Genomic DNA, 17022 nt, shown 5'->3' with positions numbered 1-17022 from the left:
CTTGAAAGAACATAGAGTGTGACAATTGGGAACAAACCTAGTTGAAGAACTGAATCAGAAAAGAAGAGCCAGAACAGACTGTGATGACCAGTGTGAGAGATGTGAGCTCAATATTAGTGACAACCTGGGGCTAGAAGATAATGTGGGTTTTTATGGGTCTGCAGTGAGGGCGAAATAATCTGAATGAAATTCTCCTCCACTTGAACTTCTGAACTTGAGTTCAGAACCAAAATATGGAGGCAAAACACTAATTACTAAATCCACAAAAATAAGAGAGGCAATAGAGGGAAAGTAGACAAAATAACCTCTGAAAATGCTTAAGAGTCAGCAAAGGCAACACCAGATAATTTGAACAATATTCCTCAGGCCTTGGTTGCCTGTTTACTGCTTGATAAAAGTGGTGATCCTCCATTCCGTGATTCCTGTCTTAATACACAGTGTTTCTGGCCCTTTCCCCTTCTCCTATGCATATCTCTGCTGCAATAGAAAATTCATGCTCCTTTTCACTTTCCCAGTAGCTCCATCCTCCCCTTCTCCCTCTGCTCTTTGCACAGCATTATTTTTTCCAGACGAGCAGCCATGGTTTGAACTCCATTCTTGACTCATATTCCTGAAGAAAAGGGGCATTTCATAAACTAGGCACATAGTCAGGTGCTGAGGCTTACACTTGTAATTCCAGCTACCCAGGAGGCTGAGAGGATGACCAATTCAGTCAGGGAGCAATATAGACAAGCAAACAAACAAACAAACCAAAAAGATCAAGCACCAGTGGTTCATGTGTATAATCCTAGGTACTGGAGAGACTGAGATCAGGAAGCTTATAGTTCGAGGCCAGTCTTAGCAAAGAACTCAAGAGATTTCATCTCAACCTAGAACTGGGCACCATGACGCACACCTGTCATCTTAACCCATGTAGAAAGCTGAGATTGAGAAGATCAAGGTCCCTGCCCAGCTCAAGCATGTAAGACCCAGAATCCCATGTCCATGGCAGGAAGCTAGATGTGATGGTGCATGCCAGTGATCCCAGCGATATGGAAAGCTTGAAGCAGGTGGATTATGGTTCAGCTGACTCCTCAGCCAGAACAGGGATCCTGTCCTAAAAATAATGCATTTATAAACAAGGCTAGAAATGTGGTTTGGAATTAGAATGCCAGTTCAGCAAGCATTAAAGCTTTATGTTCAAAGCCTAGTACCACAAAAAAAGAAAAAGAAGGAGAAAAACATAATAAAATGATTCAAAATGAAATAAGCATATAAATTCTTCCTAATGATTACCTTCATATGAAGTCTTCCACAGCCAGGACACTTTTTTTTTTTAAGTTTTTATTATCAAACATGTACAGAGAGGTTACAGTTTCACACGTTAGGCATTGGATACATTTCTTGTACTGTTTGTTACCTTGTCCCTCATACCCCCCTCCCCCCTCCCCCTGTCCCCCCCTGAGGTGTTCAGTTCACTTACACCAAACAGTTTTGCAAGTATTGTTTTTGTTGTTGTTTCTCGTATTTTACCCTTTGTCTCTCAATTTTGGTGTTCCCTTTGAATTTCCTAATTCTAATACCAGTACACACTGTTTCCCATACACTCAGATAAGATTACAGAGATAGTGTAGATACAATCACAAGAAGGTGATACACGAACATCATCAATAGTAGAAACTACAGATACACATGGGATGTTGAAAGTAGTTACAACTCTGATATAACAATCATTTTCATAAAATGGAGTTCATTTCACTTAGCATCATCTTATGGGATCATAAGGGTATAGCTATTGGGCTCTTGTGATTCTCTGTTGTGACTTGCCTAAATCTGTGCTAATTATTCCCTATAAGGGAGACCATAGAGTCCATGTTTCTTAGGGTCTGGCTCACTTCACTTAGTATAATTTTTTCCAAGTCCTTCCATTTCCTCCATTTCCTTACAAATGGGGCAATGTCATTCTTTCTGATAGAGGCATAAAATTCCATTGTGTATATGTACCACATTTTCCTGATCCATTCATCTACGGAGGGGCATCTGGGTTGGTTCCAGATTCTCGCTATGACAAATTGCGCTGCAATGAACATTGTTGTGCTGGTGGCTTTACTTTGATTTTGTTTGTAGTTTTTTTGGATAAATACCCAAAAGTGGGGTTGCTGGGTCATAGGGGAGTTCTATATTTAGCCTTCTGAGGAATCTCCATACTGCTTGCCAGAGTGGCTGAACCAGTTTACATTCCCACCAACAATGAAGTAGGGTTCCCTTTTGGCCACATCCCCTCCAACAACTGTTATTGTTAGTTTTCTTGATATATGACATTCTTACTGGGGTGAGATGGAATCTCAGTGTTGTTTTGATTTGCATTTCCTTTATGGCCAGTGATGTAGAGCACTTTTTCATATGTCTCTTGGCAATTCTCATTTCCTCATCTCAGAAGTCTCTTTGTAGGTCTTTAGCCCACTTGATGAGTGGGCTATTAGTTCTTTGCGGTTTTGTTTTGGAGGAAAGTAATTTTTTTAGTTCTGCATATATTTTAGATATGAGGCCTTTGCAGGACACTTTTTTTTAATCTAACAAGAGCATAGCAATTGAAAAGGATATGACTGTTAACTTTTGGGGAGGAGGGACTGGATACTCAGTTATGAATTATGTACCTAATCAAGGCTGGAAATTTCAGATTTTGTGTGAAACTTTAGCAAAATGATTTTGAGTTCTTCATATGTTTATATATGGGTCTTCCTTGTATTTTTTTCACTATATGCATACAAATAATATATGTGTCTATATATTTATATGTGCATATATATATATATATATATATATATATATATATATTTGGTTTCATTTGAGGGGCCTTAGAATAAATAGCTTCTGACCATAGGCCCCCTACTTCTGCTTGTTCATGAACTAGAAGGCATGCTGTAGACAAGGTCTATTTTTGGATGTTTGTGGGATTCTGTAAGATAAATACTAAAATTTCTGACTCTCACTTTTTTTCTGATAAAATATGAGCTTCCTAAGTTAAGGATACGTGACAAATAACAGACAGCATTTACAAAGAAAATCAAATGGCATGAAATCACAAGTATTCTGGGGGCTAGCTGAGCCCAACTGAGTATCAGTAGGGCACAGCCTGGCTGTGAAATTATTTAAACGTATTTATTATGAATTGCTAACTCTAAAACCCTACACCAGCAGACATTTCTCACTCCAGATGATCATAGTGTGCTCACAGCCCTTGGATGGGTTAGGAAGTGTGGGGAATCTCTGACAAATCTTAGAGTATGTGACAGGAGTTCAGCTATGTGCCTAACACTGAAACAGAGTTCATGAATGCAGCTGAAGAAATTCCAAAATTGAGGGGACTTTTTTTTCAGAAGGTGAACCAAAATGGGCCTGTTGGGAAGTAAATACACCCTAGGAAAGTTATTGTAGCAATTAGACCACCAGGGGAGAAAATACTCACATATCACTCCAGTTTGATTTATTTAGTTTTTCATTCCTGTAGCAGAAAAATAGGGTTGGCTTGCAGAAATATGGGGCTGGCTGCCACACTCTCAATAACGTCTATGGAGTGAGCTGACAAGAGAATTGTCTTGATCTTTCTGGAGAAGGGCATCTGATAGAGTTGTTGTGGTCATTCAGTCCACCTTTTAAAATTAGTTTAATTTTCTTTAAATAGTTGTACAAAGGAATTTCAACATTCTCATCCCCCCACCTCCCACCCCTCAGCTGAAGACTGCCTTAAACCCCTGAAAATAGTATCTAGCCTCTGCTCAATATAATTGACTGGGTGCGTGTTTTTCAAAGTTTAAATGAAGCACATTCCAGAAACTTAATTACACTATATTTCTATATTGATTTATTTTTCACAGTGTGGCAAATCTTAAAAAAACAAAGGAATCATAGTAAAAAGTTCTGTGTCTTTCCTCTGCTTTTTTCCCAAGAATCCATAAATATCCAGTTTACCTTTTCATAAATCTGACTAATTCTATTTCTTCCGAATGCCTCCTTCTTGCTTTAACAAATGATATCTCATATTGGGGAAGTCTCTTGTATTTGTCACTTGTTGGTGTGTCCAGGTACACAAACACAGGAGCTTGTGAGAGCACTTAGTATCTGTTACCTGCTGGTATGTCCAGGTACATAAACACAGGAGCTTGTGGGAACACCTAGGGCCTGCAGCTCACACAATGAGTCTTTTCTGTATTTTCCGTAGCTACTTCTCCATACTTTCTCTGCTTCTTCTGAGACCCATACACTTGGAAGATCTTCTGTCATTTGAGTTTTTGATACTTCTAATTTTCAACGATAGAGTTTGCATTTCTGCTCCTTGTTGCAAATTTTTGGGATGAGTTTTTCCACAGCACAGGAAAACATGAAATGCCGTCTTACCACTTTTTATTACACTGTATCCCTGAAGATGTGTTTCATGATAAACAAAACACTGAAGCTCCAACCCTCCACAGAGACCACTACTTGGCTGGAAAGTCAAAAAGGTCATGACATGTTCTTGTAACTCATGGGATGGTGACAAAAGATGTTTATAGCTTATAACTACTTCCTTCCACCCAAGGCTCTCCAGTCTGGTATAACAAGCACTGTGATTTTTACTATGCTTTATTTTGCTGTTTTAGTTTTTTCTTACTTTTCTGTTTTTTTGCCTCATCTTTAATAATTTTAATTTTTGTAATGAACACCCCCAAATTTCATAGTTATCATGCTTTGAAACAAAGTCTAAACAATTCAGTGTTGTTCTTTTCTCTCTTATTTTTCCTTCCTAGGACTTAAAACTCACATAGCACATATGTAGAGGACGGGATGAGCAGTACTGGTTTATGGAGGGTTCCAGGTAAGGTAGCAAGCATTTACACTCTCAAGGAGTCTCTAGTGTGAAATATTTGTTACTCATAACACACTAAAATATCATAGTACCTGTCATTATTTTGCACCTTTTTGTTTATCTCCTTTTTAGAATATAAGTTTCATGAGGACAAGGCATTTTGCTGTGTCTGTTACTCCCAACATATATAGCAATTTCTGGTCCATATTAACTACTATGCATTTATTGAATTAAATAAGTGAATCAAACACAGTAAGACTATTAGAAGATTTGAATTTTTCCCTCAACTTTTCCCCAGGCATTAAAAGTTTTGTGTCACTTTTGTTGTTATCATTAGCAATCTGGCATTGATTTGCTCCACTATGTCTGGATTCTGTGTCTTCTTATGTGCCAATTCTTAGTTCTTCCACTAAAAAATCTGTATTCATTGTGAAAATATGCTTTTGACCAGAGCATATTTCAGTGATGTTTTTGTATAAAAACTTATTTTGGTTTTTAAATGTTTGAAAGTATGTATCTCCCACTCCACTGGAATGATATTTCTGCTTGTTGTGATCATTCTGATTTACCATTTTCTTTCCACAATTTGAATACTGTGTTTACTATTTTCTAGCAGCCATTATTGCTGAGGACAAAGCTGTTTCAGGACAATTGTCACCTCATTAGAGATGATGATTGATTTTCTTCCCAGAGGCTTTTAAATATTACCTTTACCAGTTTAAAATTCACTGTGACTTTCTAGTGCAACTGCATTGGAATGAAGCTGGGTGCTGTGACTCATACCTGTAACACAAGCTAGTCAGGAGGCTGAGACCTGAAGATCATGGTTTGAAGCCAGCCCAGGCAGGAAAGTCCATGAGTCTCTAATCTGTAATAAAAACTACTCAGAAAAGGATGGAAGTGGCACTGTGGCTCAAGTAATAGAGTACTAGCTTTGAGCAAAAAAGGGGCTCTGGGATAGCACCTAGGCCCTGAGGCACACTCTTCATACAATCTCAAGTAGATTCTTCTTTGATTCTAGAAAATTCTGAACCATTGTTTTTTTTATGCTATTAGTTGGCTTATCTGACATTTCCTTTAGCTTATTTCTGTGAGATTCTTCTTAAGTGGAAATCTCTGTCTACTTCAACTATTTATTTTCCCTTCTCTGACATATTTTAGAAGTACTTGGTCTCTCTAGGTTTGATGTCGGTGAATTTCTGAGCAGCATCTTACAGAAAATAGCTTTCTTTATTTGCATCCATCTAGAACTCATTCATCTAGCACATTTTTTTTTATCACAATGAATAGTTACAACATTTTTCCTGTCAATTCTAGTCATAAAAATTATTGTTATTTAAACTTTGCCCTATTGGTACTTTGGAAAGTCAATCCAAATTGCTCCATTTGTGGAGTGGTTTTATTCTTCCTTGTTGATAATTTTCTTGGAGATCTTGGCAAACTTGTCTGGAGAGACTCTGGAAACCGTTTTCCCTCTTCCCTTTCTGTGGATAGTCATTTTCTGTTGTAGTCACCCATCCCCAGTTTTGAAACAGCTTCTTATGGTGGCACTGGCTAGCACCACCTTCATAGTAATGGTCTCTTCAGTGTTCCTGTGTCTCCATGACTTTGGAAATTATGTGCTATAAACATTTCCTGTTTTGTTTTGTCTGCTTTCTCCTCCCACTAGATATTCGCTTCTTTGACCCTGCCTTAGCCTTTGGCAGGGATAACAAAGCATGCAAAGTTAGTTTCAATGGACTCTCTGTGGTAGGAATGACTCCTTACTCTGATACTGACCCAGCCTTCAGGCTTGTTTTCTCTTCATTAATTTCCATTAATCCCTCTTATCCTGTAGAGTCATATCACTTCCTCAGGTACTGTCACTCACTGTTGATTTCCAACCCATGGCACCCCATCACCACCAGCCAGCCCTACACTTCTGAGAATATATTTTATCTCAATTTGTATTTAGAAATAGAAAAAGAATTAAGATTTCAGTGATGACAACCATGTTTCTCAAACTAAGAAAAGTCTTTACTAGTATCTAAGTGATTTAAGTTACTCTACATGGAACCTCTCCCACCTCCATCTTTAATATGGCCCCAGTCTTTATCATTATCCTTTTCAACAATAACTTCTTTCAGTCCTCAACTTGGTTGAAGTGTTTCGCATAAATATTACTCCATTTCACTTTAAACAATAAATGTGGATTATATGTCTATTATGTAGTAGGAGACAGAGAAACCAGCATCAAGAAATGTGCCACTTCTAAAGTTGGAAGCAGTTATTAATGAAATAGATAAACAGAATAAAAATCAATCAAGCATGGATAAATCTCAGAGTTGACATCTTAGTCAATTTTTCTGTGAAGATGCCAGTATTTATAAAGTTGATATTTATGGGTAATTGTCTGTGTGTTTGCCAATACTGGGGCTTGAGCTTGGGCCCTGAGCACTGTTCTTCTTCTTGTTTTTTTCTCTTCTTCTTTATTGTCAAAGTAAAGTACAGAGGGGTTACAGTTTCATATGTAAGGCAAGTACATTTCTTATCCAACTTGTTACCTCTTCCCTTATTTTTCCCCTGTCTCCCCCCTCCCACTTCCCTCCTCCCCCATGATTTGTACAGTTGGTTTATATCCATTGCTTTTGTAAGTATCGCTATTGCAATGGTTTGCCTTTTTATCCTTTGTCTCTCGATTTTGGTATTCCCTTCCCCTCCCCTAGTTGCAAAACACATATATACAGTATCCTGGGTACTAAGAGTGATTACAGTAATAGCAGGAGTAAAACCACAGGAAGGGAATATGAGAGAAAAAGAAAGGTATGGTTTCACATGACATGCTGAATATAACTACAACAATGATACACCATTTATTTCCATAACTTGGAGTTCATTTTGATTAACATTATCTTATGTGTTAATACAGGCATAGCTATTGAGCTACTGTGATCCTCTGCTATGATTATCCCAGAGACATACTAATTATTCCCTGTGAGAGAAACTATAGAGTTCATGTTTTTTGGGTCTGGCTCACTTCATTTAGTATGACTTTTTTACAAGGCCTTGCATTTCCTTATGAATGGGGAAGTATCATTCTTTCTGATAGAGGCATAGAATTCCATTGTGTATATGCACCACATTCTCTTGATCCACTCATCTACTGACAGGAATCTGGGTTAGTTCCATATTTTAGCAATGACAAATTGTGCTGCGATGAACATAGTTGTGCTGATGGCTTTGGTGTGGTCTTGCTTGTAATCATTTGGATAAGTGCCCCAAAGTGGGACTGCTGGATCTGTAAAGGAGCTCTATGTTTGTCCTTCTGAGGAACCTCCAACCTGCTTTCCAGAGTGGTTTAACAACTTTACATTCCCACCAACAATGTAGTAGGGTTCCCTTTTGGCCACATCCCCTCCAACATTTGTTATTATTAGTTTTCCTGATAATGGACCTCCTTACTGGGGTGAGGTAGAATCTCAGTGTTGTTTTGATTTGCATTTCTTTTATGACCAGTGATGTAGAGCAATTCTTCATGTAGTCTCTTGGCCATTCTCATTTCCTCTTCAGAGAAGTTTCTTTTTAGGTCTTTGGCCCATTTCTTGAGAGGGCCCTTGGTTCTTTGAGGATTTGTTTTGGAGGAATTTAATTTTTTGAGTTCTGCGTATATTTTAGATATGAAGTCTTTGTCTGTTGTATGGCCAGTAAACCTGGCACTGCTCTTGAGCTCTTTTACTCAAGCTAGTGCTCTCTCACTTGAGCTACATCTTCATTTCTTTTTTATTTCTATTTTTGTGATTAATTTGAGATAAGATTCTCCCAGATTTTCCTTCTTAGGCTGGCTTCAAATCACTATCCTTAGATCTCAGCCTCCTAAGTAGTCAGAATAACAGGTCTGAGACGCTGATGCCTAGCAAAATGATTCTTTGTTGTTGTTGTTTTTTGGAATTCTTTAACTGTATTTGTCTTTTTCTTTTTTGGTACTGAATATAGGACAAAGTGCCAAGTCACATTACTTGATAGGTAACTGCTTTGTCATTGAGCTACATCTCAGCCCAATTATAAATAATTTATAAAGAATAGAAGTTTTTGTGACTTATAGTTCTGGATACTTTGGATTCCATGATCAATAAGCCACAATGGGTGAAGACTTTTCTGCTGTATGTTAACATGGTGGGAGGGTCACATGCTGAGTCACATATAACAAAGGGAACTTTCATAACAGACCCGTTCATACTGTAATGACATTGTCCTCATGACCCAAGCACCTCCAATTAGGTCCGACCTCCCAGAACTGTTGCAATGAAGATTCATCTTCCTGTACTTTAACGTTGGACCTTTGGGATACATTCAAGTCATATCATGTGCCAAAGGGCACGCATGGCAAAAAAGTTTTACAGCATTAGAGTCTACACGGAGGTTGGAATCCAGGCAGGCAGAGTCAAGTCATGTTGCTTAGGGTTGTAATTTGGTTCAAGTTCACATCATTGGCTATAGAAAAGACGTTGTATGAGTTTTGAGATAAAATATTTTATTATGTGTGGCCAAAAATGTATACGATATGAAATTCAGATTAGCAGATTTTTATTTTAGAGGGAAAAAATGAGTTCACCGTATAGAAAAAAGAAGATACAAACAACTCTTGGAATGAAACCAACTACTAATTGATTAAAATTATTCACCAGGGTTCTGAATTAGGACTTAATGCAAAAGGATGAAGGGCAATGCATGCATCCCAGACAGTAACCATGTAGAAGCAATATGACTCATCCTATACAGGGATGTGTGTGGAGAGAGAGAAATTAGAGTGAGATGCCAGAATGATTCATGTTTGGAAATGGGTACTGGCTTTGTTCACTGAGACTGGTAATGGGGAGGGTGAGAAAGGTTGGGGGACAAAATGACAATGGGTTTGATCCAAAATATGAGGTATTTTAAAGTATGGTAAGCCATTCAGTTGGAAACTGAATGAAAAGAAATCTTAGTTTGAACATAAAGGAGCAAGTATTTTATCAGGGTGTGTGTGTGTGTGTGTGTGTGTGTGTGTGTGTGTGTGTGTGTGTGTGTGTGTTGATCCTGGGACTTGAAGTCTGGGTTTAGGTACTAACCCTGACCTTTGTGCTCAAGACTAATACTCTACCACTTGAGTCACAGCTCCATTTCCCACTTTTTTTGTAGTCAATTAGAGATAAGAGTCACAGACTTTCTTGCTTTGTCTGTCTTCAAACCCAAAAGTCAGATCTCAGCATCTTGAGTACCTAAGCTTACAGCTATGAGCCACTGGCACCTGGTTTTTATCAAGATATTTCTACTGAGGTTTCCATGTTTTATATCTTAGCTTGGTCCATTTTTATTCTATTTATCTATGTCATTAATAATTCTTTCCAAATTTAGGAGTCACTTGCACCAGGCATCTCTACTTTTCAATACCCATAACTCTCAACCAATACCACGAGCAGCCACATATATATATATATATATATATATATGTTAGACACAGATACTATCAAGCATCATGAGATTATTTTAAAACACTCTCAGAAAAAGTGAGAGATTTTTCTTATTTTTTATTTTACCCTGGAGCTTCATTTAGATCATAAGTATCAATGTTCTCATTTTGCAGCTCTAACCACTCATAACAACATGGAATGCCAACTGCAAACATGTCAACATTCCTAGACAGACAGGTTTGTTTAACAGAGTTCAGGTCTATGTAGTTCTAATCTATACAAAACATTCTCTGTTCTGTTTTACTAATGAGAATTAGTCATGGTGGAGTGTTATGAGTATGCTTTATTTAAGTTCTATCTAATGTTAATATGTTCTTATAACTTGCATGGCAAAGGACATAGCTAGCAAGACAAATAGAAGGCCCACCGAATGGGAGAAGATATTTACCAGCTATGCATCAGATAAGGGCTTCATACCTAAAATATGGTCAGAGCTCAAAACATTAAACCTTCCAAAAACAAATCCTCAAAGAAACAACAACCCAATTAATAAATGGGGTTTGTGATTTAAAGAGAGGCTTTTCAAAAGAAGAATGGCCAGTAGACCCATGAATAAATTTTCAACATCTCTGGACACACACAAAAAAATGCAACAACATTGAAATTTCACCATTATTAAGAAAACTAACAATTACAAATGCTGGCAAGGATGTAGCCCAAAAGTAACCCTATTACACTGTTGGTGGGAGTATAAAGTTGTTCAACCACTCTGGAAAGTAAAAGGAGGTTCCTCAAAAGGCTAAACACAAGGCTTCCCTATGACCCAGCAACCCCACTTCTGGATATCTATCCAGTTGACTACAAACCTGGAAACACTAAAGCTACCAGCACAGCCATGTTCATTGCAACATTGTTTACCATAGTCAAGCTATGGAATCAACCCAGATGCCCCTCAGTGGACAAATGGATCAAGAAAATGTATAAACACATAATGAATTCTATGCTTCAACCAAAAAGATTGACATTGCTGCGTTCATTAGGAAATGGAAAGACTTGGAAAAAAATTGTACTAAGCCAAGTAAGTCAGACCCAAAGAAACATAAGTTGCATGTTTTCCTTCATTTATAATAATTAGAATGTGCTTATAAATCTACAAGTAAACCCAATGGATAGTAAAAGATGAACAATTACACCTGGCCATGATTTATTAAACAGCAGTCTAAACATTCACATAGTGAGAACAAATGATAATATTCTTAGAAGAGGATGGAAAGGTCTCAATAGCTATGTGCATATGATTATATAACATACTGGTTATCAAAATTCACTCAAAGAAATGGAAACAAGAAGTTTTTATTGTACTATTTGTGGTTGTCTCTTTTTTTCCTTCACTTTTTCTCCTTTTGTCACTTTTTAATTTCTGTACCTTTTGTTTCATATGTAAGTTTATCTAATTTGGGGAGGGGAAGCACAGAATCTGTGGGACCAAATTCAGCAGTAAAACTCACTAGATACTATGTTGGAAATGAACTATACAATTTGGCAGAAGGAATATTGGGAGGGGGTAAAACTGGAAGACAATGAGGGAGGGGGTGGCACTGTTCACAAGGAAATGTACTCATTACCTGACTCATTAATTCTAACTCCTTTATATCAGCTTTGCAGTAAAAATTTAAAAATCTAAAAAAGTTAATAAATGCTATCAAAACACTGAGTGAGTCTTGTGTGTGTATAAAAGTGGATAGCAGAAGCACACCTCTGATGTAATTTATGAGGCTACACACGTTTCTACCAGGGTGTCAAGGGACCTGTTTTAGAGGACAACCCAAGAGATGGGAAAGCAGTGACCATGATATAGAAATGGTGCTTGTATTCTGAAATAAAAACTATCTATGCAGATGTGAAACAGATACAAACAATTCATCAGAATAACCTTTATCTATTATCCTAAATCCATTCATAGAATCCTGGTTGTAAGTAAAAACTGTTGTTTTGTTTTGTTTCAAGAAAATGTCCCACAAGTTAATGTCTAGCATGCCTGGAATTAATGTACATATTGTCTCTCAAACTTGCTGTTTGAGTCTGTCAGTATAACACCATGAACTTTGACAAAAAGAAGTCAAATTTTCCACTTTCCACATTCCACTGGGCTACAGTGTTTGCATTTATAAATGAACATACAGTAAAATTGAATGGTTAGTGAACTGTGTTAGATATGAAGATTGTTTAGGAAATTAAGCAGAAAAATGATCAGAATGGTGTCCCTTCTTTCCCATCCTCAGGTCAAATAAATTCTGTGGAAGTGGTCATGGAGACTGTTTTCCTTGTGATGTCAAAGTTCAAGTTTCTTGCTTATCTTTGTTTTCTGAAAACAAATAGAGAAGATAAAAGGAAGAGTTTGAAGGGAAGGCGTTTAGTGCTATCCAAATAAGACCTTTCTGCTTGTGTTTAAATTCCTCAGAAATCCAGAAACAGTTTAAGGTGAATCAATCCATAAATTACACACACACACACACACACACACACACACACACACACACAAACACACACACACAGACACAGTCTGTTTTGTCTTTTAAATTTTTCATCAAAACAAATCACCAGTCAATAGTGGCTCATGTCTATAATCCGAGCTACTCAGAGATCTGAAAGATCTGATTGAGATCTGGAAATCACTGTTTAAAAGTCAGCCAGGACAGAAAAGTCTGTGATAATCCATTTCCAATTAACTTGTAAAAAAGCTGGTAGAGACATAATTGACTCAACTGGTAAAGTACCAGCCATAAACAAAAAGCTGGGGGGGGGGCAGGGAGAGAGAGAGAGAGAGAGAATGAGAGAGTTGTCCCTGAGTACAAGATCTCTGTACAGGCACACACCAAAAAAATTAAGTTCTACCTGATATGAAAGAGTGCTAACACATCTTTCCCATTCTAGATCTCAAATGCTAATATATAAATTCCAGATCTGAACTGGCCACTGCATTCCATGCTTAATGAACCTTAATTATCTTCTGTTCTGATAGCAGAGTGAGATTAGCTTTTAAAGAATTATTTTTCCTTATTCAATACAGCTTTAAATTTTAATCAGAAAATATTCAAAAATAAGCTTTTCAATAGACGAGATTAAATTTGATACAGAAGATCTGAAAGAAAAGTAACTTTTATTTACTTGCTCTTTTATTTTCAGCATTGAGGCTTGGACTCAGGACATCAGAGATTATGTGGCCAGTGCTTCACTTCTTGAGTCATGGCCCAGCATTGTTGGGCTTTAGTTATTTTTTTTTTATTATTTTTTTTTTTGGCCAGTCCTGGGCCTTGGACTCAGAGCCTGAGCACTGTCCCTGGATTCTTCCCGCTCAAGGCTAGCACTCTGCCACTTGAGCCACAACGCTGCTTCTGGCCGTTTTCTGTATATGTGGTGCTGGGGAATCGAACCTAGGGCCTCGTGTATCCGAGGCAGGCACTCTTGCCACTAGGCTATATCCCCAGCCCTGGGCTTTAGTTATTTTGCAGGCATGGTCTTTCATTGTTTCTTGGGGTTGGACCTATACTATGATCTTTGTAATTACACCTTGCATATAGCTGGGAACACACACACACACACACACACAAACATACACACACACATACACACACCACATCTAGTGTTTTTGTTGAGATGGAGTCTTGTTAACATTTGTTCATTAATATTGGTTTTTGTGCCACAATCCTCCTTATGTCTGCCTCATGTGTAGCTGGACTTACAGTTGTGAGCCACTGGACACTATCATTTCAACCAAACCCTTTTCTCCCAGAGTATACAGCCTGGTATTCTATCTTTTTAAGGGTGACAAGGAGGGAGCAGGTTCTGCATGTTCAAGCCAATCTGTGGCCCAACAGCTTCAGACAATAACTCTGTTAGAGTTATTGGGTTACAATTGGGGTCTGAGCATTGTGGGGAAAGCACAACCCTACACATGTCATTTCTTATTCTGTTTACACTGCAGGAAATACCACACCGTAGATGCTCTGGGTTCAAATGATGCCTTGGGTTGGGACTTATGAGTAACAACAAAAAAAGAGAAAAATGGCCTCTTGCTCCCAGAAGTGTACATAAGGCCACATAAATGCCTATGATTAGATTCATATGAATTTTTACACTTCAAAAAACAAACATTTTGATCTTAACATTTGGGACCTGGTTAAAAGCTTAAAGAAAACATTCTTGAAATCTGATTTCCTTAATTAAAAACAGAGTAATTTTTTTTTAAAGCTACAACCCGAGACCCTTTTAAAAGGGGGACTAAATGAAAGAAAATAACCTTCTAACTAATTTATTTCTTCTCCTGGTTTTTGCATGAGAATTGAAACTAAAACATTTCTAGAGATTTAGATTGTAGTTTGATCTTAAGAACAATTTATGAAGATCTTGTAGTTGAATTTCCAGAAAGAAATTAATTATGAACGCATTTTTTGAGCTCTGTGGCAAATGATCTAATGACAGAATCAATCTCTTGTACAACTGGCTAGATTATCTTCGATAACAGAAAAACAGAGTCTGGATTAGCATCTCAGTGTGGAAGTCAGAGCTTTTCCCAAAGCAAGACAAAAGAAAGTCTTTCCTTTTAGAGGTAAAATTTCTGTTGTGTTGATATTGTTAGTAATTCCTGAAAATGATGATGAAAACGATGACACCCCATTGTTAACTGCTTTCTACCCAAGCTATAAATTGCCTTTAATCCTTCCGCTAAACATGTGAAGACAAAACCATCTTCTTTATAACAAACTAAGCATTGCAAGGTCCGCATCTTTCTCTGAAATAGCTACCAATAAATTTAAAGTGAATTGTTTGGATAGGGAATTAAGGGAACTTTTTTCCCAGCACTTAACTCAAATCCAGTAGATCCTCTCTTAAATTTACTTGGAGATCTTTAAAGCATTTTGTGGCTTAAAAATAAAATAACTTCTTCACAACTATTTAGAACCCCTAAGCATCCTAACTTTCTTCTTCTTCTATTTAATTTCTTCTCAAAACACAATTTTGGAAGAATCACAGGCAGCTGATTCTAATACCAACAAATTTATTTTTTTAGAAAAGACAATTCAATCACTCCTGAAAGCATCCAAAGAGTCAAGGAGTCCTTGCAGGACCTTGTGCTTCATCCACACAATTGAGTCATTTACAAAGCAAGAACTCTGCTCAGGCCCTGAGGAAAGATCATATAATGTCTGCATAAAAATAATTAAAATTAAATAACTTCTAATAAGGGAGTAAATGGCAGTGGCAGATGTAGAACAACAACCTAAGTTTTCACAAGGTACAGAGGAGATATGTATATATATGGCATTGGGTGGTAGGGGTTATGTTGAGACAAAGTCTTGTTTCAAGAGAGGTCTCAGTTGGACATTCTTTTCTTGGAAAAGAGAAATGGGCGTGAGGGTTAAGGAATAGAAATGGCAAATAGAGAATGACATGCAATGGTTGACCAAGAGTCAATGGATATTATTCTGAACTTCAAGCCCCGTGACCAGCTCCCCTCTGCTGCCATCACATCTCACAATGTTGAAGGCACACTTTCTAACTGGGTTTCTAGTTTGTGCCTCAGTTTCCCATGTGTCTGACTAGAGTGAATGACTCATCTAGTCCTAAGCATCTCTGGATATATACATGTAAGGAGGCTGAGGAAACTGGAGAATGGAGCAGCAACAGGAACAGGTTGGTTCTCTTGTGTAGGAATAGAAGATTTATGGAGAACCTCTCTAAGGCCCATTATTACATACTCTGACTTATGTCCTCTGAGTGACATTTTGGTACCAGGTACCAGGAGAATGTAATGAAATGGGGTCCTGGCAACACCATTGAGGAATAGCACCTGGAACTGAGTCAATTACTCTCCTGGGAGCCCAGCTGCACAGCCTGCTGACCTAGCAGAACAAGGCTTCCTACTCCTCTCTACCTTATCGGATCACAAAAGTAAGCCATATAAACATGCTCGCTTCAGTGATGGCCACCGCTCCCAGCTTTCCTAGCAAATATTGCTTTGTCCTAAATTGCCAGTTGGTTTTAATACAACTCTGACAACAAGAAACATTTTGCCTACTTGTAACAGGAAAATAAATATGTCCATAGACTTCAAACATGCTGCCATAGTTGACAGAAATAAAGAAAATAATAAGGGGAAGTTTGATATGGAGAAGGTTAAGCCAGCTGTGATCTCACACCTTTTTATTTGAACTTGAGAGTGGATTTCTCCAGCTGCCATCATAGGTATAGTGACTGACTGCTACAAGACTTCTTCTATTCTCATGGGGTTCATTTTATGAATTTATACCAAAGGCTTTCAGTGAAGAGGCATGGTAGGGACAAACTTTCAAACTAGAAGTCAAAATCACCAATATACCTCATTCAGGAAGGAGAAAGTAAATATAAAAAAGACAGTACTTTATTTACAAGGAGAAAAGGTAGTTATTGTGGACAAAGGATACAGTGAGAGGGACTCATGGCTGATCTGAGACAGGCAGTCTGCAACCTGAAAATATTTGTGTCACTTAAATCTAATTTCCATTCTGGATGGATGGACTAATGCTGGGCAGACATAGCAGCAGGTAAATACATTCTTTTCGGTGTGGTTTAATTCTGCATGAAAAAGATTTTCAAGATTTCATTTTCCTAGTAAACTAAAAAGGGTAAGTAAAACATTTAGGGTAACATCTAAGGTGGCTTACTTTAGAATATGTGACTTCCAATTAGCAACTACATAGTAAAAGGAAAATATAGGCAGATTAGATC

This window comes from Perognathus longimembris, chromosome 11 (genome assembly GCF_023159225.1).
Source record: "Perognathus longimembris pacificus isolate PPM17 chromosome 11, ASM2315922v1, whole genome shotgun sequence".
Lineage (NCBI taxonomy): Eukaryota > Metazoa > Chordata > Mammalia > Rodentia > Heteromyidae > Perognathus > Perognathus longimembris.
Note: the sequence above shows the minus strand (reverse complement) of the source record.